The following is a 23,300-nucleotide window of genomic DNA, read 5'->3' on the forward strand; positions in this document are numbered from 1 at the left end:
TACGATGCCCTGACCTATGGTTAGCTGTGCAGCGAGGTGTACTGCGTGGACATGTTCCAAACACACTTCAAATAAGAGGGTGGCCTGAGTGGAAAGGTGAGAGTTTGGGCAGCTGTGCAGACAAAGAAGGCGCCCTTTGGCCTGGGCCTAAATGCTTGTGACACCCCACTGGGTCTGCCGGGCTCTGAGGGCCCTGCCCTGGGCCCCCTGCTCCCCTGCCCTTTGTTCAGTCACAGCAGAGATGGCCACACCCACTCCCTCAGTGATGGCAGGCTTCCAACCTCCCTCAGCCACGCCCCCTCTCCGCAGTTTACCATGGACTACAGAAGCTGCATTCTGAGGCCAGGGCGTTCCGAGAATGCCATGGGCAGACATGGTGACCTTAAATGATTTCCTCTTGTGTCAGTTTTCGTAAACTGTAGCAGCTAGGAAATGGTCCGCTTTACAGAAATGTTCAAATTTACTGGCATTTCATATATTCTCTGCTATAACATTGTCCTGATTCTTTCTGCATATTCTCTACTTATGTTTATGTTTTCCTTAATCAAAGTGTGTCTTTTAAATCTTTTCAAAGAATATTCTTTGGACTTACTAAATCACCTGAATTTTATACGTTTTCTGTTGTATTAAGTTCTGTTCATATATTTATTTATCTTTTTTCTATGTTCTCAGGGTTTATAGTTTTGATTTTCTGATGTCTAGTAAAACCCTTCGTTATTCATTTTAATAAATCTTTTTACTTATAAAGATTTGAAGTTTTAAAGATTCCAGCTTACTTGTACGTTGCTAAGGGTCCATTCCTCTACACTGTTGCCGGCCTAAGGCTTACATCAACATATAGCTATGCATATATTGACATATAATCCCCTCGGCTTTCTGTGATTCCCTACATCTCCCCTTTCTTTGCAGACAAGCCATTTGAAATATCCTTAACTTACTTCACAGCCAATAAGTCTTTGAAATAATGTGTATTTTTTAGAGAAATCATCTTATATAATTAGGCAGAAAATCTCACGTTCCATAGTTTTCTAAACAACATAACTTCACTCTTCTCACAGCTTAATTTGCTGTATTAAACAACCTTTGTGTATTTAGCTTTATCAATGACATGTACTTTAAAAAGGTTTTAGAGACCCTACCAGTCTTTGAAAACATCCTTGTTCCTTGTTTCTTTTCCAGGTTTATGTATATTTTCTGCCTAGCACCTGATTATTCCAACATCTGACGGATGGCCTAGGGAATCTAATTCTGGTATTGATTGTTTTTGCTGATTGTCTCCCTTTGTAGCTGATTTTTTCATTATTGTGTAAATTTAGGTCATGAGCTCATGTTTAGCTAAACAGCTGACCTTCTAAAAGGCTTATGTGTGAACGCTCGTAAGTTTCAGCAAAAAGTCGGCAAAGATTTATTTGTGTCCCTCCAATGAGTTGCCCACAAGGACCCCGTTTTCTAGAAGTGTTGGTCCTATACTCCCTCTAGGGATAGGGGACTTAGACAGGGCTGCTTTCGGCCCCCGATATTGGGCAGGGGCAGTGGGCGGCGTGTGGCCCGGGCAAGAGCCTCTCTGCGTGTGAACCTGGGAATCATCTCTCCTGCGAACTTCGGTCACCTGGCAGGAAGCTACGATACCCAGACCTATGGTTAGCTGTGCAGCGAGGTATACTGCGTGGACAGGTTCCACACACACTTCAAATAAGTGGGTGGCCTGAGTGGAAAAGTGAGAGTTTGGCCAGCTGTGCAGAGAAAGAAGGCGCCCTATGGCCTGGGCCTAAATGCTTGCGACACCCCACTGGGCCTGCCTTGCTCTGAGGGTCCTGCCCTGGGCCCCATGCTCCCCTGCCCTTTGTTCAGTCACAGCAGTAATGGCCACACCCACTCCCTCCGTGAGGGCAGTGTTACAGCCTCCCTCAGACCCGCCCACTCTCCACAGGTTACCATGGACTACAGATGCTGCATTCTGAGGCCAGGGCGTTCCGAGAATGCCAAGGGCAGACATGATGACCTTAAATGATTTCCTCTTGTGTCAGTTTTGGTAAACTGTAGGAGCTAGGAAATGGTCCACTTTACAGAAATGTTCAAATATACTGGCATTTCATATATTTTCTGCTATAACATTGTCCTGATTCTTTCTGTATATTCTTTACTTTTTTTTGTTTTCCTTAATCAAAGTGTGTCTTTTAAATCTTTTCAAAGAATATTCTTTGGACTTACTACCTCACCTGAATTTTATACGTTTTCTGTGGTATTAAGTTCTGCTTATATCTTTATTTATCTTTTTTCTATGTTCTCAGGGTTTATTGTTTTGATCTTCTGATGTCAATTAAAACACTTGGTTATTCATTTTCATCAATCTTTTTTCTTATAAAGATTTGAACTTTTAAAGATTCCAGCTCACTTTCAAGTTTCTAAGGGTCATGTCCTCTACATTGTGGCTGGTCTAAGGCTTAGTTCACCATATAGCAATGTATATATTGACATTTTCCCCTCGACTTTCTGTGATTCCCTACATCTCACCTTTCTTTGCAGACAAGCCATTTGAAATACACTTAACTTATTTCACAGCCAATAAGTCTTTGAAATAATGTCTATTTTTTAGAGAAATCTTCTTATATAATTAGGCAGAAAATCTCACCTGCCATAGTTTTGAAAACAGCATAATTTAACTCTTCTCAATGGTTAATCTGTGGTATTAAACAACCTTTGAGTATTTAGGTTTATCAATGACATGTATATTAAAAATGTTTTAGAGATCCTACCAGCCTTTGAAAACCTCCTTGTTCCTTGTTTCAGTTCCAGTTTTATGTATATTTTCTGCCTTGCACCTGATTATTCCAACATCAGATGGATGGCCTAGGGAATCTCATTCTGGTATTGATTGTTTTTGCTGATTGTCTCCCTTTGTAGCTGATTTCTTCAATATTGTGTAAATTTAGATCATGAGCTCATGTTTAGCTAAACAGCTGACCTTGTAAGAGGCTTAGGTGTGAACGCTGGTAAGCTTCAGCAGAAAGTCGGCAAAGATTTATTTGTGTCCCTCCAATTAGTTGCACGCAAGAACCCCGTTTTCTACAAGTGTTGGTCCAATACTCCTTCGAGAGGCAGTGGACTCAGACATGGCTGCTTTTCAGCCTTCGATCTGGGGCAGGGCCAGTGGGCGGCCTGTGGCCTGGGCAGGAGCCTCTCCGCATGTGTCCCAGGGACCCATTTGCCTGCGAACTTCAATCACCTGGCAGGAAGCTACGATGCCTTGACCTATGGTTAGCTGTGCAGCGAGGTGTACTGCGCGGACAGGTACCCAACACACTTCAAATAAGAGGGCGGCCTGAGTGGAAAGGTGAGAGTTTGGGCAGCTGTTCAGACAAAGAAAGCGCCCTTTGGCCTGGGCCTAAATGCTTGTGACACCCCACTGGGTCTGCCGGGCTCTGAGGGCCCTGCCCTGGGCCCCCTGCACCACTGCCCTTTGTTCAGTCACAGCAGAGATGACCACACCCACTCCCTCAGTGAGGGCAGTCTTCCAACCTCCCTCAGCCACGCCCCCTCTCCGCAGGTTACCATTGACTACAGATGCTGCATTCTGAGGCCAGGGCGTTCCGAGAATGCCAAGGGCAGACATGATGACCTTAAATGATTTCCTCTTGTGTCAGTTTTGGTAAACTTTAGGAGCTAGGAAATGGTCCGCTTTACAGAAATATTCAAATTTACTGGCAATTCATATATTCTCCGCTATAACATTGTCCTGATTCTTTCTGTATATTATTTACTTTTTTTTTGTTTTCCTAAATCAAAGTGTGTCTTTTAAATCTTTTCAAAGTATATTCTTTGGACTTACTAAATTACCTAAATTTTATACGTTTTCTGTTGTATTAAGTTCTGCTCATATCTTTATTTATCTTTTTTCTATGTTCTCAGGGTTTATTGTTTTGATTTTCTGATGTCAAGTAAAACACTTGGTTATTATTTTTAATAAATCTTTTTACTTATAAAGATTTGAACTTTTAAAGATTCCAGCTTCCTTGTACGTTTTTAAGGGTCCATTCCTCTACACTGTTGCCGGCCTAAGGCTTAGTTCACCATATAGCAATGTATATATTGACATATTATCCCCTCGGCTTTCTGTGATTCCCTACATCTCACATTTCTTTGCAGACAAGACATTTGAAATACCCTTAACTTATTTCATAGCCAATAAGTCTTTGAAATAATGTGTATTTTTTAGAGAAATCATCTTATATAATTAGGCAGAAAATCTCACCTTCCATAGTTTTCTAAACAGCATAATTTCACTCTTCTCACTGCTTAATTTGTTGTATTAAACAACCTTTGAGTATTTAGCTTTATCAATGACATGTACCTTAAAAATGTTTTAGAGATCCTACCAGTCTTTGAAAATATCCTTGTTCCTTGTTTCTTTTCCAGGTTTATGTATATTTTCTGCCTAGCACCTGATTATTCCAACATCTGACGGATGGCCTAGGGAATCTAATTCTGGTATTGATTGTTTTTGCTGATTGTCTCCCTTTGTAGCTGATTTCTTCATTATTGTGTAAATTTAGGTCATGAGCTCATGTTTAGCTAAACAGCTGAACTTGTAAAAGGCTTAGGTTTGAACGCTCGTAAGTTTCAGCAAAAAGTCGGCAAAGATTTATTTGTGTCCCTCCAATGAGTTGCCCACAAGGACCCCGTTTTCTAGAAGTGTTGGTCCAATACTCCCTCTAGGGGTAGGGAACTTAGACAGGGCTGCTTTCGGACCCCGATCTTGGGCAGGGTCAGTGGGCGGCGTGTGGCCCGGGCAGGAGCCTCTCTGCGTGTGAACCTGGGAATCATCTCTCCTGCGAACTTCGGTCACCTGGCAGGAAGCTACGATGCCCAGACCTATGGTTAGCTGTGCAGCGAGGTATACTGGGTGGACAGGTTCCACACACACTTCAAATAAGTGGGTGGCCTCAGTGGAAAAGTGAGAGTTTGGCCAGCTGTGCAGACAAAGAAGGCGCCCTTTGGCCTGGGCCTAAATGCTTGTGACACCCCACTGGGCCTGCCTTGATCTGAGGGCCCTGCCCTTGGCCCCCTGCTCCCCTGCCCTTTGTTCAGTCACAGCAGAGATGGCCACACGCACTCTTTCCGTGAGGGCAGTGTTCCAGCCTCCCTCAGCCCCGCCCACTCTCCACAGGTTACCATGGACTACAGATGCTGCATTCTGAGGCCAGGGCGTTCCGAGAATGCCAAGGGCAGACATGATGACCTTAAATGATTTCCTCTTGTGTCAGTTTTGGTAAACTGTAGGAGCTAGGAAATGGTCCACTTTACAGAAATGTTCAAATTTACTGGCATTTCATATATTCTCTGCTATAACATTGTCCTGATTCTTTCTATATATTCTTTAATTATGTTTGTGCTTTCCTTAATCAAAGTGTGTCTTTTAAATCTTTTCAAAGAATATTCTTTGGACTTACTACCTCACCTGAATTTTATACGTTTTCTGTGGTATTAAGTTCTGCTCATATCTATCTTTATCTTTTTTCTATGTTCTCAGGGTTTATTGTTTTGATCTTCTGATGTCAATTAAAACACTTGGTTATTCATTTTCATCAATCTTTTTACTTATAAAGATTTGAACTTTTAAAGATTCCAGCTCACTTTTAAGTTTCTAAGGGTCAGGTCCTCTACATTGTGGCTGGCCTAAGGCTTGGTTCACCATATAGCAATGTATTTATTGACATTTTCCCCTCGACTTTCTGTGATTCCCTACATCTCACCTTTCTTTGCAGACAAGCCATTTGAAATACACTTAACTTATTTCACAGCCAATATGTCTTTGAAATAATGTCTATTTTTTAGAGAAATCTTCTTATATAATTAGGCAGAAAATCTCACCTGCCATAGTTTTCAAAACAGCATAATTTCACTCTTCTCAATGCTTAATCTGTGGTATTAAACAACCTTTGAGTATTTAGGTTTATCAACGACATGTACTTTAAAAATGTTTGAGAGATCCTACCAGCCTTTGAAAACCTCCTTGTTCCTTGTTTCAGTTCCAGTTTTATGTATATTTTCTGCCTTGCACCTGATTATTCCAACATCAGATGGATGGCCTAGGGAATCTCATTCTGGTATTGATTGTTTTTGCTGATTGTCTCCCTTTGTAGCTGATTTCTTCAATATTGTGTAAATTTAGATCATGAGCTCATGTTTAGCTAAACAGCTGACCTTGTAAGAGGCTTAGGTGTGAACGCTGGTAAGCTTCAGCAGAATGTCGGCAAAGATTTATTTGTGTCCCTCCAATGAGTTGCCCGCAAGAACCCCGTTTTCTACAAGTGTTGGTCCAATACTCCTTCGAGAGGCAGTGGACTCAGACATGGCTGCTTTTCAGGCTTCGATCTGGGGCAGGGCCAGTGGGCGGCCTGTGGCCCGGGCACGAGCCTCTCCGCATGTGTCCCAGGGACCCATTTGCCTGCGAACTTCAGTCACCTGGCAGGAAGCTACGATGCCTTGACCTATGGTTAGCTGTGCAGCGAGGTGTACTGTGCGGACAGGTTCCCAACACACTTCAAATAAGAGTGTGGCCTGAGTGGAAAGGTGAGAGTTTGGGCAGCTGTGCAGACAAAGAAGGCGCCCTTTGGACTGGGCCTAAATGCTTGTGACACCCCACTGGGTCTGCCGGGCTCTGAGGGCCCTGCCCTGGGCCCCCTGCTCCCCTGCCCTTTGTTCAGTCACAGCAGAGATGGCCACACCCACTCCCTCAGTGAGGGCAGTCTTCCAACCTCCCTCAGCCACGCCCCCTCTCCGCAGGTTACCATGGACTACAGATGCGGCATTCTGAGGCCAGGGCGTTCCGAGAATGCCAAGGGCAGACATGATGACCTTAAATGATTTCCTCTTGTGTCAGTTTTGGTAAACTTTAGGAGCTAGGAAATGGTCCACTTTACAGAAATATTCAAATTTACTGGCAATTCATATATTCTCCGCTATAACTTTGTCCTGATTCTTTCTGTATATTATTTACTTTTTTTTCTTTTCCTAAATCAAAGTGTGTCTTTTAAATCTTTTCAAAGAATATTCTTTGGACGTACTAATTCACCTAAATTTTATACGTTTTCTGTTGTATTAGGTTCTGCTCATATCTTTATTTATCTTTTTTCTATGTTATCAGGGTTTATTGTTTTGATTTTCTGATGTCAAGTAAAACACTTGGTTATTCATTTTAATAAATCTTTTTACTTATAAAGATTTGAATTTTTAAATATTCCAGCTTACTTGTACGTTTCTAAGGGTCTATTCCTCTACACTGTTGCCGGCCTAAGGCTTAGATCATCATATAGCTATGTATATATTGACATATTTTCCCCTCGGCTTTCTGTGATTCCCTACATTTCACCTTTCTTTGCAGACAAGCCATTTGAAATACCCTTAACTTATTTCACAGCCAATAAGTCTTTGAAATAATGTGTATTTTTTAGAGAAATCATCTTATATAATTAGGCAGAAAATCTCACCTTCCATAGTTTTCTAAGCAGCATAATTTCACTCTTCTCATTGCTTAATTTGTTGTATTAAACAACCTTTGTGTATTTAGCTTTATCAATGACATGTACTTTAAAAATGTTTTAGAGACCCTACCAGTCTTTGAAAACATCCTTGTTCCTTGTTTCTTTTCCAGGTTTATGTATATTTTCTGCCTAGCACCTGATTATTCCATCATCTGACGGATGGCCTAGGGAATCTAATTCTGGTTTTGATTGTTTTTGCTGATTGTCTCCCTTTGTAGTTGATTTCTTCATTATTGTGTAAATTTAGGTCATGAGCTCATGTTTAGCTAAACAGCTGACCTTGTAAAAGCCTTAGGTGTGAACGCTCGTAAGTTTCAGCAAAAAGTCGGCAAAGATTTATTTTTGTCCCTCCAATGAGTTGCCCACAAGGACCCCGTTTTCTAGAAGTGTTGGTCCAATACTCCCTCTAGGTGTAAGGGACTTAGACAGGGCTGCTTTCGGGCCCCGAACTTGGGCAGAGGCAGTGGGCGGCGTGTGGCCCGGGCAGGAGTCTCTCTGCGTGTGAACATGGGAATCATCTCTCCTGCGAACTTCGGTCACCTGGCAGGAAGCTACGATGCCCAGACCTATGGTTAGCTGTGCAGCGAGGTATACTGCGTGGACAGGTTCCACACACACTTCAAATAAGTGGGTGGACTCAGTGGAAAAGTGAGAGTTTGGCCAGCTGTGCAGACAAAGAAGGCGCCCTATGGCCAGGGCCTAAATGCTTGTGACAACCCACTGGGCCTGCCTTGCTCGGAGGGACCTGCCCAGGGCCCCCTGCTCCCCGGCCCTTTGTTCAGTCACAGCAGAGATGGCCACACCCACTCCCTCAGTGAGGGCAGTCTTCCAACCTCCCTCAGCCACGCCCCGTCTCCGCAGGTTACCATGGACTACAGATGCTGCATTCTGAGGCCAGGGCGTTCCGAGAATGCCAAGGGCAGACATGATGACCTTAAATGATTTCCTCTTTTGTCAGTTTTGGTAAACTTTAGGAGCTAGGAAATGGTCCGCTTTACAGAAATGTTCAAATTTACTGGCATTTCATATATTCTCTGCTATAACATTGTCCTGATTCTTTCTGTATATTCTTTACTTATGTTTATGTTTTCCTTAATCAAAGTGTGTCTTTTAAATCCTTTCAAAGAATATTCTTTGGACTTACTAAATCACCTGAATTTTATACGTTTTCTGTGGTATTAAGTTCTGCTCATATCTTTATTTATCTTTTTTCTCTGTTCTCAGGGTTTATAGTTTTGATTTTCTGATGTCAAGTAAAACACTTGGTTATTCATTTTAATAAATCTTTGTCCTTATAAAGATTTGAACTTTTAAAGATTCCAGCTTACTTGTACGTTTCTAAGGGTCCATTCCTCTACACTGTTGCCGGCCTAAGGCTTAGTTCACCATATAGCAATGTATATATTGACATATTATCCCCTCGGCTTTCTGTGATCCCCTACATCTCACCTTTCTTTGCAGACAAGCCATTTGAAATACACATAACTTATTTCACAGCCAATAAGTTTTTGAAATAATGTGTATTTTTAGGAGAAAACATCTTATATAATTAGGCAGAAAATCTCACCTTCCATAGTTTTCTAAACATCATAATGTCACTTTCTCACTGCTTAATTTGTTGTATTAAACAACCTTTGAGTATTTAGCTTTATCAATGACATGTACTTTAAAAATGTTTTAAAGACCCTGCCAGTATTTGAAAACATCCTTGTTCCTTGTTTCATTTCCAGGTTTATGTATATTTTCTGCCTAGCACCTGATTATTCCAACATCTCAAGGATGGCCTAGGGTATCTAATTCTGGTATTGATTGTTTTTGCTGATTGTCTCCCTTTGTAGCTGATTTCTTCATTATTGTGTAAATTTAGATCATGAGCTCATGTTTAGCTAAACAGCTGACCTTGTAAGAGGCTTAGGTGTGAACGCTCGTAAGTTTCAGCAAAAAGTCGGCAAAGATTTATTTGTGTCCCTCCAATGAGTTGCCCACAAGGACCCCTTTTTCTAGAAGTGTTGGTCCAATACTTCCTCTAGGTGTAGGGGACTTAGACAGGGCTGCTTTCGGCCCCCGATCTTGGGCAGGGACAGTGGGCGGCCTGTGGCCCGGGCAGGAGCCTCTCTGCGTGTGAACCTGGGAATAATCTATCCTGCGAACTTCGGTGACCTGGCAGGAAGCTACCATGCCCAGACCTATGTTTAGCTGTGCAACGAGGTATACTGCGTGGACAGGTTCCATACACACTTCAACAAAGTAGGTGGACTGAGTGGAAAAGTGAGAGTTTGGGCAGCTGTGCAGACAAAGAAGGCGCCCTATGGCCTGGGCCTAAATGCTTGTGACACCCCACTGGGCCTGCCGGGCTCTGAGGGCCCAGCCCTGGGCCCCCTGCTCCCCTGCCCTTTGTTCAGTCACAGCAGAGATGGCCACACCCACTCCCTCATGTGAGGGCAGTGTTCCAGCCTCCCTCAGCCCCGCCCCCTCTCCGCAAGTTACCATGGACTACAGATGCTGCATTCTGAGGACAGGGCGTTCCGAGAATGCCAAGGGCAGACATGATGACCTTAAATGATTTCCTCTTGTGTCAGTTTTCGTAAACTGTAGGAGCTAGGAAATGGACCGCTTTACAGAAATGTTCTAATTTACTGGCATTTCATATATTCTCTGCTATAACATTGTCCTGATTCTTTCTATATATTCTTTAATTATATTTGTGTTTTCCTTAATCAAAGTGTGTCTTTTAAATCTTTTCAAAGAATATTCTTTGGACTTACTACCTCACCTGAATTTTATACGTTTTCTGTGGTATTAAGTTCTGCTCATATCTATCTTTATCTTTTTTCTATGTTCTCAGGGTTTATTGTTTTGATCTTCTGATGTCAATTAAAACACTTGGTTATTCATTTTCATCAATCTTTTTACTTATAAAGATTTGAACTTTTAAAGATTCCAGCTCACTTTTAAGTTTCTAAGGGTCAGGTCCTCTACATTGTGGCTGGCCTAAGGCTTGGTTCACCATATAGCAATGTATTTATTGACATTTTCCCCTCGACTTTCTGTGATTCCCTACATCTCACCTTTCTTTGCCGACAAGCCATTTGAAATACACTTAACTTATTTCACAGCCAATATGTCTTTGAAATAATGTCTATTTTTTAGAGAAATCTTCTTATATAATTAGGCAGAAAATCTCACCTGCCATAGTTTTCAAAACAGCATAATTTCACTCTTCTCAATGCTTAATCTGTGGTATTAAACAACCTTTGAGTATTTAGGTTTATCAACGACATGTACTTTAAAAATGTTTGAGAGATCCTACCAGCCTTTGAAAACCTCCTTGTTCCTTGTTTCAGTTCCAGTTTTATGTATATTTTCTGCCTTGCACCTGATTATTCCAACATCAGATGGATGGCCTAGGGAATCTCATTCTGGTATTGATTGTTTTTGCTGATTGTCTCCCTTTGTAGCTGATTTCTTCAATATTGTGTAAATTTAGATCATGAGCTCATGTTTAGCTAAACAGCTGACCTTGTAAGAGGCTTAGGTGTGAACGCTGGTAAGCTTCAGCAGAATGTCGGCAAAGATTTATTTGTGTCCCTCCAATGAGTTTCCCGCAAGAACCCCGTTTTCTACAAGTGTTGGTCCAATACTCCTTCGAGAGGCAGTGGACTCAGACATGGCTGCTTTTCAGGCTTCGATCTGGGGCAGGGCCAGTGGGCGGCCTGTGGCCCGGGCACGAGCCTCTCCGCATGTGTCCCAGGGACCCATTTGCCTGCGAACTTCAGTCACCTGGCAGGAAGCTACGATGCCTTGACCTATGGTTAGCTGTGCAGCGAGGTGTACTGCGCGGACAGGTTCCCAACACACTTCAAATAAGAGTGTGGCCTGAGTGGAAAGGTGAGAGTTTGGGCAGCTGTGCAGACAAAGAAGGCGCCCTTTGGACTGGGCCTAAATGCTTGTGACACCCCACTGGGTCTGCCGGGTTCTGAGGGCCCTGCCCTGGGCCCCCTGCTCCCCTGCCCTTTGTTCAGTCACAGCAGAGATGGCCACACCCACTCCCTCAGTGAGGGCAGTCTTCCAACCTCCCTCAGCCACGCCCCCTCTCCGCAGGTTACCATGGACTACAGATGCGGCATTCTGAGGCCAGGGCGTTCCGAGAATGCCAAGGGCAGACATGATGACCTTAAATGATTTCCTCTTGTGTCAGTTTTGGTAAACTTTAGGAGCTAGGAAATGGTCCACTTTACAGAAATATTCAAATTTACTGGCAATTCATATATTCTCCGCTATAACTTTGTCCTGATTCTTTCTGTATATTATTTACTTTTTTTTGTTTTCCTAAATCAAAGTGTGTCTTTTAAATCTTTTCAAAGAATATTCTTTGGACGTACTAATTCACCTAAATTTTATACGTTTTCTGTTGTATTAGGTTCTGCTCATATCTTTATTTATCTTTTTTCTATGTTATCAGGGTTTATTGTTTTGATTTTCTGATGTCAAGTAAAACACTTGGTTATTCATTTTAATAAATCTTTTTACTTATAAAGATTTGAACTTTTAAATATTCCAGCTTACTTGTACGTTTCTAAGGGTCTATTCCTCTACACTGTTGCCGGCCTAAGGCTTAGATCATCATATAGCTATGTATATATTGACATATTTTCCCCTCGGCTTTCTGTGATTCCCTACATTTCACCTTTCTTTGCAGACAAGCTATTTGAAATACCCTTAACTTATTTCACAGCCAATAAGTCTTTGAAATAATGTGTATTTTTTAGAGAAATCATCTTATATAATTAGGCAGAAAATCTCACGTTCCATAGTTTTCTAAACAGCATAACTTCACTCTTCTCACAGCTTAATTTGCTGTATTAAACAACCTTTGTGTATTTAGCTTTATCAATGACATGTACTTTAAAAATGTTTTAGAGACCCTACCAGTCTTTGAAAACATCCTTGTTCCTTGTTTCTTTTCCAGGTTTATGTATATTTTCTGCCTAGCACCTGATTATTCCAACATCTGACGGATGGCCTAGGGAATCTAATTCTGGTTTTGATTGTTTTTGCTGATTGTCTCCCTTTGTAGTTGATTTCTTCATTATTGTGTAAATTTAGGTCATGAGCTCATGTTTAGCTAAACAGCTGACCTTGTAAAAGCCTTAGGTGTGAACGCTCGTAAGTTTCAGCAAAAAGTCGGCAAAGATTTATTTGTGTCCCTCCAATGAGTTGCCCACAAGGACCCCGTTTTCTAGAAGTGTTGGTCCAATACTCCCTCTAGGTGTAAGGGACTTAGACAGGGCTGCTTTCGGGCCCCGAACTTGGGCAGAGGCAGTGGGCGGCGTGTGGCCCGGGCAGGAGTCTCTCTGCGTGTGAACATGGGAATCATCTCTCCTGCGAACTTCGGTCACCTGGCAGGAAGCTACGATGCCCAGACCTATGGTTAGCTGTGCAGCGAGGTATACTGCGTGGACAGGTTCCACACACACTTCAAATAAGTGGGTGGCCTCAGTGGAAAAGTGAGAGTTTGGCCAGCTGTGCAGACAAAGAAGGCGCCCTATGGCCAGGGCCTAAATGCTTGTGACAACCCACTGGGCCTGCCTTGCTCGGAGGGACCTGCCCAGGGCCCCCTGCTCCCCGGCCCTTTGTTCAGTCACAGCAGAGATGGCCACACCCACTCCCTCAGTGAGGGCAGTCTTCCAACCTCCCTCAGCCACGCCCCGTCTCCGCAGGTTACCATGGACTACAGATGCTGCATTATGAGGCCAGGGCGTTCCGAGAATGCCAAGGGCAGACATGATGACCTTAAATGATTTCCTCTTTTGTCAGTTTTGGTAAACTTTAGGAGCTAGGAAATGGTCCGCTTTACAGAAATGTTCAAATTTACTGGCATTTCATATATTCTCTGCTATAACATTGTCCTGATTCTTTCTGTATATTCTTTACTTATGTTTATGTTTTCCTTAATCAAAGTGTGTCTTTTAAATCCTTTCAAAGAATATTCTTTGGACTTACTAAATCACCTGAATTTTATACGTTTTCTGTTGTATTAAGTTCTGCTCATATATTTATTTATCTTTTTTCTCTGTTCTCAGGGTTTATAGTTTTGATTTTCTGATGTCAAGTAAAACACTTGGTTATTCATTTTAATAAATCTTTGTCCTTATAAAGATTTGAACTTTTAAAGATTCCAGCTTACTTGTACGTTTCTAAGGGTCCATTCCTCTACACTGTTGCCGGCCTAAGGCTTAGTTCACCATATAGGAATGTATATATTGACATATTATCCCCTCGGCTTTCTGTGATCCCCTACATCTCACCTTTCTTTGCAGACAAGCCATTTGAAATACACATAACTTATTTCACAGCCAATAAGTTTTTGAAATAATGTGTATTTTTAGGAGAAAACATCTTATATAATTAGGCAGAAAATCTCACCTTCCATAGTTTTCTAAACATCATAATGTCACTTTCTCACTGCTTAATTTGTTGTATTAAACAACCTTTGAGTATTTAGCTTTATCAATGACATGTACTTTAAAAATGTTTTAAAGACCCTACCAGTATTTGAAAACATCCTTGTTCCTTGTTTCATTTCCAGGTTTATGTATATTTTCTGCCTAGCACCTGATTATTCCAACATCTCAAGGATGGCCTAGGGTATCTAATTCTGGTATTGATTGTTTTGGCTGATTGTCTCCCTTTGTAGCTGATTTCTTCATTATTGTGTAAATTTAGATCATGAGCTCATGTTTAGCTAAACAGCTGACCTTGTAAGAGGCTTAGGTGTGAACGCTCGTAAGTTTCAGCAAAAAGTCGGCAAAGATTTATTTGTGTCCCTCCAATGAGTTGCCCACAAGGACCCCTTTTTCTAGAAGTGTTGGTCCAATACTTCCTCTAGGTGTAGGGGACTTAGACAGGGCTGCTTTCGGCCCCCGAACTTGGGCAGGGACAGTGGGCGGCCTGTGGCCCGGGCAGGAGGCTCTCTGCGTGTGAACCTGGGAATAATCTATCCTGCGAACTTCGGTGACCTGGCAGGAAGCTACCATGCCCAGACCTATGTTTAGCTGTGCAACGAGGTATACTGCGTGGACAGGTTCCATACACACTTCAACAAAGTAGGTGGACTGAGTGGAAAAGTGAGAGTTTGGGCAGCTGTGCAGACAAAGAAGGCGCCCTATGGCCTGGGCCTAAATGCTTGTGACACCCCACTGGGCCTGCCGGGCTCTGAGGGCCCAGCCCTGGGCCCCCTGCTCCCCTGCCCTTTGTTCAGTCACAGCAGAGATGGCCACACCCACTCCCTCATGTGAGGGCAGTGTTCCAGCCTCCCTCAGCCCCGCCCCCTCTCCGCAAGTTACCATGGACTACAGATGCTGCATTCTGAGGACAGGGCGTTCCGAGAATGCCAAGGGCAGACATGATGACCTTAAATGATTTCCTCTTGTGTCAGTTTTGGTAAACTGTAGGAGCTAGGAAATGGACCGCTTTACAGAAATGTTCTAATTTACTGGCATTTCATATATTCTCTGCTATAACATTGTCCTGATACTTTCTATATATTCTTTAATTATATTTGTGTTTTCCTTAATCAAAGTGTGTCTTTTAAATCTTTTCAAAGAATACTCTTTGGACTTACTACCTCACCTGAATTTTATACGTTTTCTGTGGTATTAAGTTCTGCTCATATCTTTATGTATCTTTTTTTTATGTTCTCAGCGTTCATTGTTTTGATCTTCTGATGTCAATTAAAACACTTGGTTATTCATTTTCATCAATCTTTTTACTTATAAAGATTTGAACTTTTAAAGATTCCAGCTCACTTTCAAGTTTCTAAGGGTCAGGTCCTCTACATTGTGGCTGGCCTAAGGCTTAGTTCACCATATAGCAATGTATATATTGACATTTTCCCCTCGACTTTCTGTGATTCCCTACATCTCACCTTTCTTTGCAGACAAGCCATTTGAAATACACTTAACTTATTTCACAGCCAATAAGTCTTTGAAATAATGTCTATTTTTTAGAGAAATCTTCTTATATAATTAGGCAGAAAATCTCACCTGCCATAGTTTTGAAAACAGCATAATTTCACTCTTCTCAATGCTTAATCTGTGGTATTAAACAACCTTTGAGTATTTAGGTTTATCAACGACATGTACTTTAAAAATGTTTTAGTGATCCTACCAGCCTTTGAAAACCTCCTTGTTCCTTGTTTCAGTTCCAGTTTTATGTATATTTTCTGCCTTGCACCTGATTATTCCAACAGCAGATGGATGGCCTAGGGAATCTCATTCTGGTATTGATTGTTTTTGCTGATTGTCTCCCTTTGTAGCTGATTTCTTCAATATTGTGTAAATTTAGATCATGAGCTCATGTTTAGCTAAACAGCTGACCTTGTAAGAGGCTTAGGTGTGAACGCTGGTAAGCTTCAGCAGAAAGTCGGCAAAGATTTATTTGTGTCCCTCCAATGAATTGCCCGCATGGACCCCGTTTTCTACAAGTGTTGGTCCAATACTCCTTCGAGAGGCAGTGGACTCAGACATGGCTGCTTTTCAGCCTTCGATCTGGAGCAGGGACAGTGGGCGGCCTGTGGCCCGGACAGGAGCCTCTCCGCATGTGTCCCAGGGACCCATTTGCCTGCGAACTTCGGTCACCTGGCAGAAAGCTACGATGCCCTGACCTATGGTTAGCTGTGAAGCCAGGTGTACTGCACGGACAGGTTCCAAACACACTTCAAATAAGAGGGCGGCCTGAGTGGCAAGATGAGAGTTTGGGCAGCTGTGCAGACAAAGAAGGCGCCCTTTGGCCTGGGCCTAAATGCTTGTGACACCCCACTGGGTCTGCCGGACTCTGAGGGCCCTGCCCTGGGCCCCCTGCTCCCCTGCCCTTTGTTCAGTCACAGCAGAGATGGCCTCACCCACTCCCTCAGTGATGGCAGTCTTCCAACCTCCCTCAGCCACGCCCCCTCTCCGCAGGTTACCATGGGCTACAGATGCTGCATTCTGAGGCCAGGGCGTTCCGAGAAGGCCAAGGGCAGCCATGACGACCTTAAATGATTTCCTCTTGTGTCAGCTTCCGTAAACTGTAGCAGCTAGGAAATGGTCCGCTTTACAGAAATGTTCAAGTTTACTGGCATTTCATATATTCTCTGCTATAACATTGTCCTGATTCTTTCTGCATATTCTTTACTTATGTTTATGTTTTCCTTAATCAAAGTGTGTCTTTTAAATCTTTTCAAAGAATATTCTTTGGACTTACTAAATCACCTCAATTTTATACGTTTTCTGTTGTATTAAGTTCTGCTCATATCTTTATTTATCTTTTTTCTATGTTCTCAGGGTTTATAGTTTTGATTTTCTGATGTCTATTAAAACACTTGGTTATTCATTTTCATCAATCTTTTTACTTATAAAGATTTGAACTTTTAAAGATTCCAGCTCACTTTTAAGTTTCTAAGGGTCAGGTCCTCTATATTGTGGCTGGCCTAAGGCTTAGTTCAGCATGTAGCAATGTATATCTTGACATTTTCCCTCGACTTTCTGTGATTCCTTACATCTCACCTTTCTTTGCAGACAAGCCATTTGAAATACACTTAACTTATTTCACAGCCAATAAGTCTTTGAAATAATGTGTATTTTTTAGAGAAATCATCTTGTATAATTAGGCAGAAAATCTCACGTTCCATAGTTTTCTAAACAGCATAACTTCACTCTTCTCACTGCTTAATTTGTTGTATTAAACAACCTTTGTGTATTTAGCTTTATCAATGACATGTACTTTAAAAATGTTTTAGAGACACTACCAGTCTTTGAAAACATCCTTGTTCCTTGTTTCTTTTCCAGGTTTATGTATATTTTCTGCCTAGCACCTGATTATTCAACATCTGACGGGTGGCCTAGGGAATCTAATTCTGGTATTGATTGTTTTTGCTGATTGTCTCCCTTTGTAGCTGATTTCTTCATTATTGTGTAAATTTAGATCATGTGCTCATGTTTATCTAAACAGCTGACCGTTTAAGAGGCTTAGGTGTGAACGCTCGTAAGTTTCAGCAAAATGTCGCCAAAGATTTATTTGTGTCCCTCCAATGAGTTGCCCACAAGGACCCCGTTTTCTAGAAGTGTTGGTCCAATACTCCCTCTAGGGGTAGGGGACTTAGACAGGGCTGCTTTCGGCCCCCGATCTTGGGCAGGGGCAGTGGGCGGCCTGTGGCCCGGGAAGGAGCCTCTCTGCGTGAGAACCTGGAAGTCATTTCTCCTTGCAAACTTCGGTCACCTGGCAGGAAGCTACGATGCCCAGACCTATGGTTAGCTGTGCAGCGAGGTATACTGCGTGGACAGGTTCCACACACACTTCAAATAAGTGGGAGGCCTCAGTGGAAAAGTGTGAGTTTGGCCAGCTGTGCAGACAAAGAAGGCGCCCTATGGCCTGGGCCTAAATGCTTGTGACACCCCACTGGGCCTGCCTTGCTCTGAGGGCCCTGCCCTGGGCCCCGTGCTCCCCTGCCCTTTGTTCAGTCACAGCAGAGATGTCCACACCCACTCCCTCAGTGAGGGCAGTGCTCCAGCCTCCCTCAGCCCCGCCCACTCTCCGCAGTTTACCATGGACTACAGATGCTGCATTCTGAGGCCAGGGCGTTCCGAGAATGCCAAGGGCAGACATGATGACCTTAAATGATTTCCTCTTGTGTCAGTTTTGGTAAATTGTAGGAGCTAGGAAATGGTCCACTTTACAGAAATATTCAAATTTACTGGCATTTCATATATTCTCTGCTATAACATTGTCCTGATTCTTTCTGTATATTCTTTATTTTTTTTTGTTTTCCTTAATCAAAGTGTGTCTTTTAAATCTTTTCAAAGAATATTCTTTGGACTTACTACCTCACCTGAATTTTATACGTTTTCTGTTGTATTAAGTTCTGCTCATATCTTTATTAATCTTTTTTCTATATTCTCAGTGTTTATTCTTTTGATTTTCTGATGTCAAGTAAAACACTTGGTTATTCATTTTCATCAATCTTTTTACTTATAAAGATTTGAACTTTTAAAGATTCCAGCTCACTTTCAAGTTTCTAAGGGTCAGGTCCTCTACATTGTGGCTGGCCTAAGGCTTAGATCAACATATAGCTATGTATATATTGACATATTATCCCCTCGGCTTTCTGTGATTCCCTACATCTCACCTTTCTTTGCAGACAAGCAATTTGAAATACCCTTAACTTATTTCACAGCCAATAAGTCTTTGAAATAATGTCTATTTTTTAGAGAAATCTTCTTATATAATTAGGCAAAAAATCTGACCTGCCATAGTTTTCAAAACAGCATAATTTCACTCTTCTCAATGCTTAATCTGTGGTATTAAACAACCTTTGAGTATTTAGGTTTATCAACGACATGTACTTTAAAAATGTTTTAGAGATCCTACCAGCCTTTGAAAACCTCCTTGTTCCTTGTTTCAGTTCCAGTTTTATTTATATTTTCTGCCTTGCACCTGATTATTCCAACATCAGATGGATGGCCTAGGGAATCTCATTCTGGTATTGATTGTTTTTGCTGATTGTCTCCCTTTGTAGCTGATTTCTTCAATATTGTGTAAATTTAGATCATGAGCTCATGTTTAGCTAAACAGCTGACCTTGTAAGAGGCTTAGGTGTGAACGCTGGTAAGCTTCAGCAGAAAGTCGGCAAAGATTTATTTGTGTCCCTCCAAAGAGTTGCCCTCAAGGACCCCGATTTCTACAAGTGTTGGTCCAATACTCCTTCGAGAGGCAGTGGACTCAGACATGGCTGCTTTTCAGGCTTCGATCTGGGGCAGGGCCAGTGGGCGGCCTGTGGCCCGGGCAGGAGCCTCTCCGCATGTGTCCCAGGGACCCATTTGCCTGCGAACTTTGGTCACCTGGCAGGAAGCTATGATGACCTGACCTATGGTTAGCTGTGCAGCGAGGTGTACTGCACGGACAGGTTCCAAACACACTTCAAATAAGAGGGCGGCCTGAGTGGAAAGGTGAGAGTTTGGGCAGCTGTGCAGACAAAGAAGGCGCCCTTTGGCATGGGCCTAAATGCTTGTGACACCCCACTGTGTCTGCCGGGTTCTGAGGGCCATGCCCTGGGCCCCCTGCTCCCCTGCCCTTTGTTCAGTCACAGCAGAGATGGCCACACCCTCTCCGTCAGTGAGGGCTGTCTTCCAAGCTCCCTCAGCCACGCCCCCTCTACGCATGTTACCATGGACTACAGATGCTGCATTCTGAGACCAGGGCGTTCCGAGAATGCCAAGGGCAGACATGATTAACTTACATGATTTCCTCTTGTGTCAGTTTTGGTAAACTGTAGGAGCTAGGAAATGGTCCGCTTTACAGAAATGTTCTAATTTACTAGCATTTCATATATTCTCTGCTATAACATTGTCCTGATTCTTTCTATATATTCTTTAATTATGTTTGTGTTTTCCTTAATCAAAGTGTGTCTTTTAAATCTTTTCAAAGAATACTCTTTGGACTTACTACCTCACCTGAATTTTATACGTATTCTGTGGTAATAAGTTCTGCTCATATCTTTATTTATCTTTTTTCTATGTTCTCAGCGTTTATTGTATTGATCTTCTGATGTCAATTAAAAACACTTGGTTATTCATTTTCATCAAACTTTTTACTTATAAAGATTTGAACTTTTAAAGATTCCAGCTCACTTTTAAGTTTCTAAGGGTCAGGTCCTCTACATTGTGGCTGGCCTAAGGCTTAGTTCACCATGTAGCAATGTATATATTGACATTTTCCCCTCGACTTTCTGTGATTCCCTACATCTCACCTTTCTTTGCAGACAAGCCATTTGAAATACACTTAACTTATTTCACAGCCAATAAGTCTTTGAAATAATGTGTATTTTTTAGAGAAATCATCTTATATAATTAGGCAGAAAATCTCTCCTTCCATAGTTTTCTAAACAGCATAATTTCACTCTTCTAACTGCTTAATTTGTTGTATTAAACAACCTTTGAGTATTTAGCTTTATCAATGACATGTACTTTAAAAATGTTTTAGAGTCCCTACCAGTCATTGAAAACATCATTGTTCCTTGTTTCATTTCCAGGTTTAGTATATTTTCTGCCTAGCACCTGATTAATCCAACATCTGACGGGTGGCCTAGGGAATCTAATTCTGGTATTGATTGTTTTTGCTGATTGTCTCCCTTTGTAGCTGATTTCTTCATTATTGTGTAAATTTTGATCATGTGCTAATGTTTAGCTAAAAAGCTGATCTTGTAAGAGGCTTAGGTGTGAACGCACGTAAGTTTCAGCAAAATGTCGCCAAAGATTTATTTGAGTCCCTCCAATGAGTTGCCCACATGGACCCCGTTTTCTAGAAGTGTTGGTCCAATACTCCCTCTAGGGGTAGGGGACTTAGACAGGGCTTCTTTCGGCCCCCGATCTTGGGCAGGGGCAGTGGGCGGCCTGTGGCCCGGGCAGGAGCCTCTCTGCGTGTGAACCTGGGAGTCATCTCTCCTGCGAACTTCGGTCACCTGGCAGGAAGCTACGATGCCTTGACCTATGGTTAGTTGTGCAGCGAGATGTACTGCGCGGACAGGTACCCAACACACTTCAAATAAGAGGGCGGCCTGAGTGGAAAGGTGAGAACTTGTGCAGCTGTGCAGACAATGAAGGCGCCCTTTGGCCTGGGCCTAAATGCTTGTGACACCCCACTGGGTCTGACGGGCTCTGAGGGCCCTGCCCTGGGCCCCCTGCTCCCCTGCCCTTTGTTCAGTCACAGCAGAGATGGCTACACCCACTCCCTCAGTGAGGGCATTCTTCCAACCTCCCTCAGCCACGCCCCCTCTCCGCAGGTTACCATGGACTACAGATGCTGCATTCTGAGGCCAGGGCGTTCCGAGAATGCCAAGGGCAGACATGATGACCTTAAATGATTTCCTCTTGTGTCAGTTTTGGTAAACTTTAGGAGCTAGGAAATGGTCCACTTTACAGAAATATTCAAATTTACTGGCAATTCATATATTCTCCACTGTAACATTGTCCTGATTCTTTCTGTGTATTATTTACTTTTTTTTGTTTTCCTAAATCAAAGTGTGTCTTTTAAATCTTTTCAAAGAATATTCTTTGGACTTATTAAATCACCTAAATTTTATACGTTTTCTGTTGTATTAAGTTCTGCTCATATCTTTATTTATCTTTTTTCTATGTTCTCAGGGTTTATTGTTTTGATTTTCTGATGTCAAGTAAAACACTTGGTTATTATTTTTAATAAATCTTTTTACTTATAAAGATTTGAACTTTTAAAGATTCCAGCTTACTTGTACGTTTCTAAGGGTCCATTCCTCTACACTGTTGCAGGCCTAAGGCTTAGTTCACCATATAGCAATGTATATATTGACATATTATACCCTCGGCTTTCTGTGATTCCCTACATCTCACATTTCTTTGCAGACAAGACATTTGAAATACCCTTAACTTATTTCACAGCCAATAAGTCTTTGAAATAATGTGTATTTTTTAGAGAAATCATCTTATATAATTAGGCAGAAAATCTCACCTTCCATAGTTTTCTAAACAGCATAATTTCACTCTTCTCACTGCTTAATTTGTTGTATTAAACAACCTTTGAGTATTTAGCTTTATCAATGATATGTCCTTTAAAAAGGTTTTAGAGATCCTACCAGTCTTTGAAAACATCCTTGTTCCTTGTTTCTTTTCCAGGTTTATGTATATTTTCTGCCTAGCACCTGATTATTCCAACATCTGACGGATGGCCTAGGGAATCTAATTCTGGTATTGATTGTTTTTGCTGATTGTCTCCCTTTGTAGCTGATTTCTTCATTATTGTGTAAATTTAGATCATGAGCTCATGTTTACCTAAACAGCTGACCTTGTAAAAGGCTTAGGTGTGAACGCTCGTAAGTTTCAGCAAAAAGTCGGCAAAGATTTATTTGTGTCCCTCCAATGAGTTGCCCACAAGGACCCCGTTTTCTAGAAGTGTTGGTCCAATACTCCCTCCAGGGTTAGGGGAATTAGACAGGGCTGCTTTCGGCCCCCGATCTCGGGCAGGGGCAGTGGGCCGCCTGTGGCCCGGGCAGGAGCCTCTCTGCATGTGAACCTTGGAATCATCTCTCCTGCGAACTTCGGTCACCTGGCAGGAAGCTATGATGCCCAGACCTATGGTTAGCTGTGCAGCGAGGTATAATGTGCGGACAGGATCCACACTCACTGCAACTAAGTGGGCGGCCTGAGTGGAAAAGTGAGAGTTTGGGCAACTGTGCAGACAAAGAAGGCGCCCAAAGGCCAGGGCCTAAATGCTTGTGACACCCCACTAGGCCTGCCGGGCTCTGAGGGCCCTGCCCAGGGACCGCTGATCCCCTGCCCTTTGTTCAGTCACAGCAAAGATGGCCACACCCACTCCCTCTGTGAGGGCAGTGTTCCAGCCTTCCTCAGCCCCGCCCACTCTCCACAGGTTACCATGGACTACAGATGCTGCATTCTGAGGCCAGGGCGTTCCGAGAATGCCAAGGGCAGACATGATGACCTGAAATGATTACCTCTTGTGTCAGGAGGAGCTGTAGGAGCTAGGAAATGGTCCACTTTACAGAAATGTTCAAATTTACTGGCATTTCATATATTCTCTGCTATAACATTGTCCTGATTCTTTCTATATATTCTTTAATTATGTTTGTGCTTTCCTTAATCAAAGTGTGTCTTTTAAATCTTTTCAAAGAATATTCGTTGGACTTACTACCTCACCTGAATTTTATACGTTTTCTGTGGTATTAAGTTC

Source organism: Mesoplodon bidens (genome assembly GCF_964165515.1).
Source record: "Mesoplodon bidens genome assembly, chromosome: Y".
NCBI lineage: Eukaryota > Metazoa > Chordata > Mammalia > Artiodactyla > Ziphiidae > Mesoplodon > Mesoplodon bidens.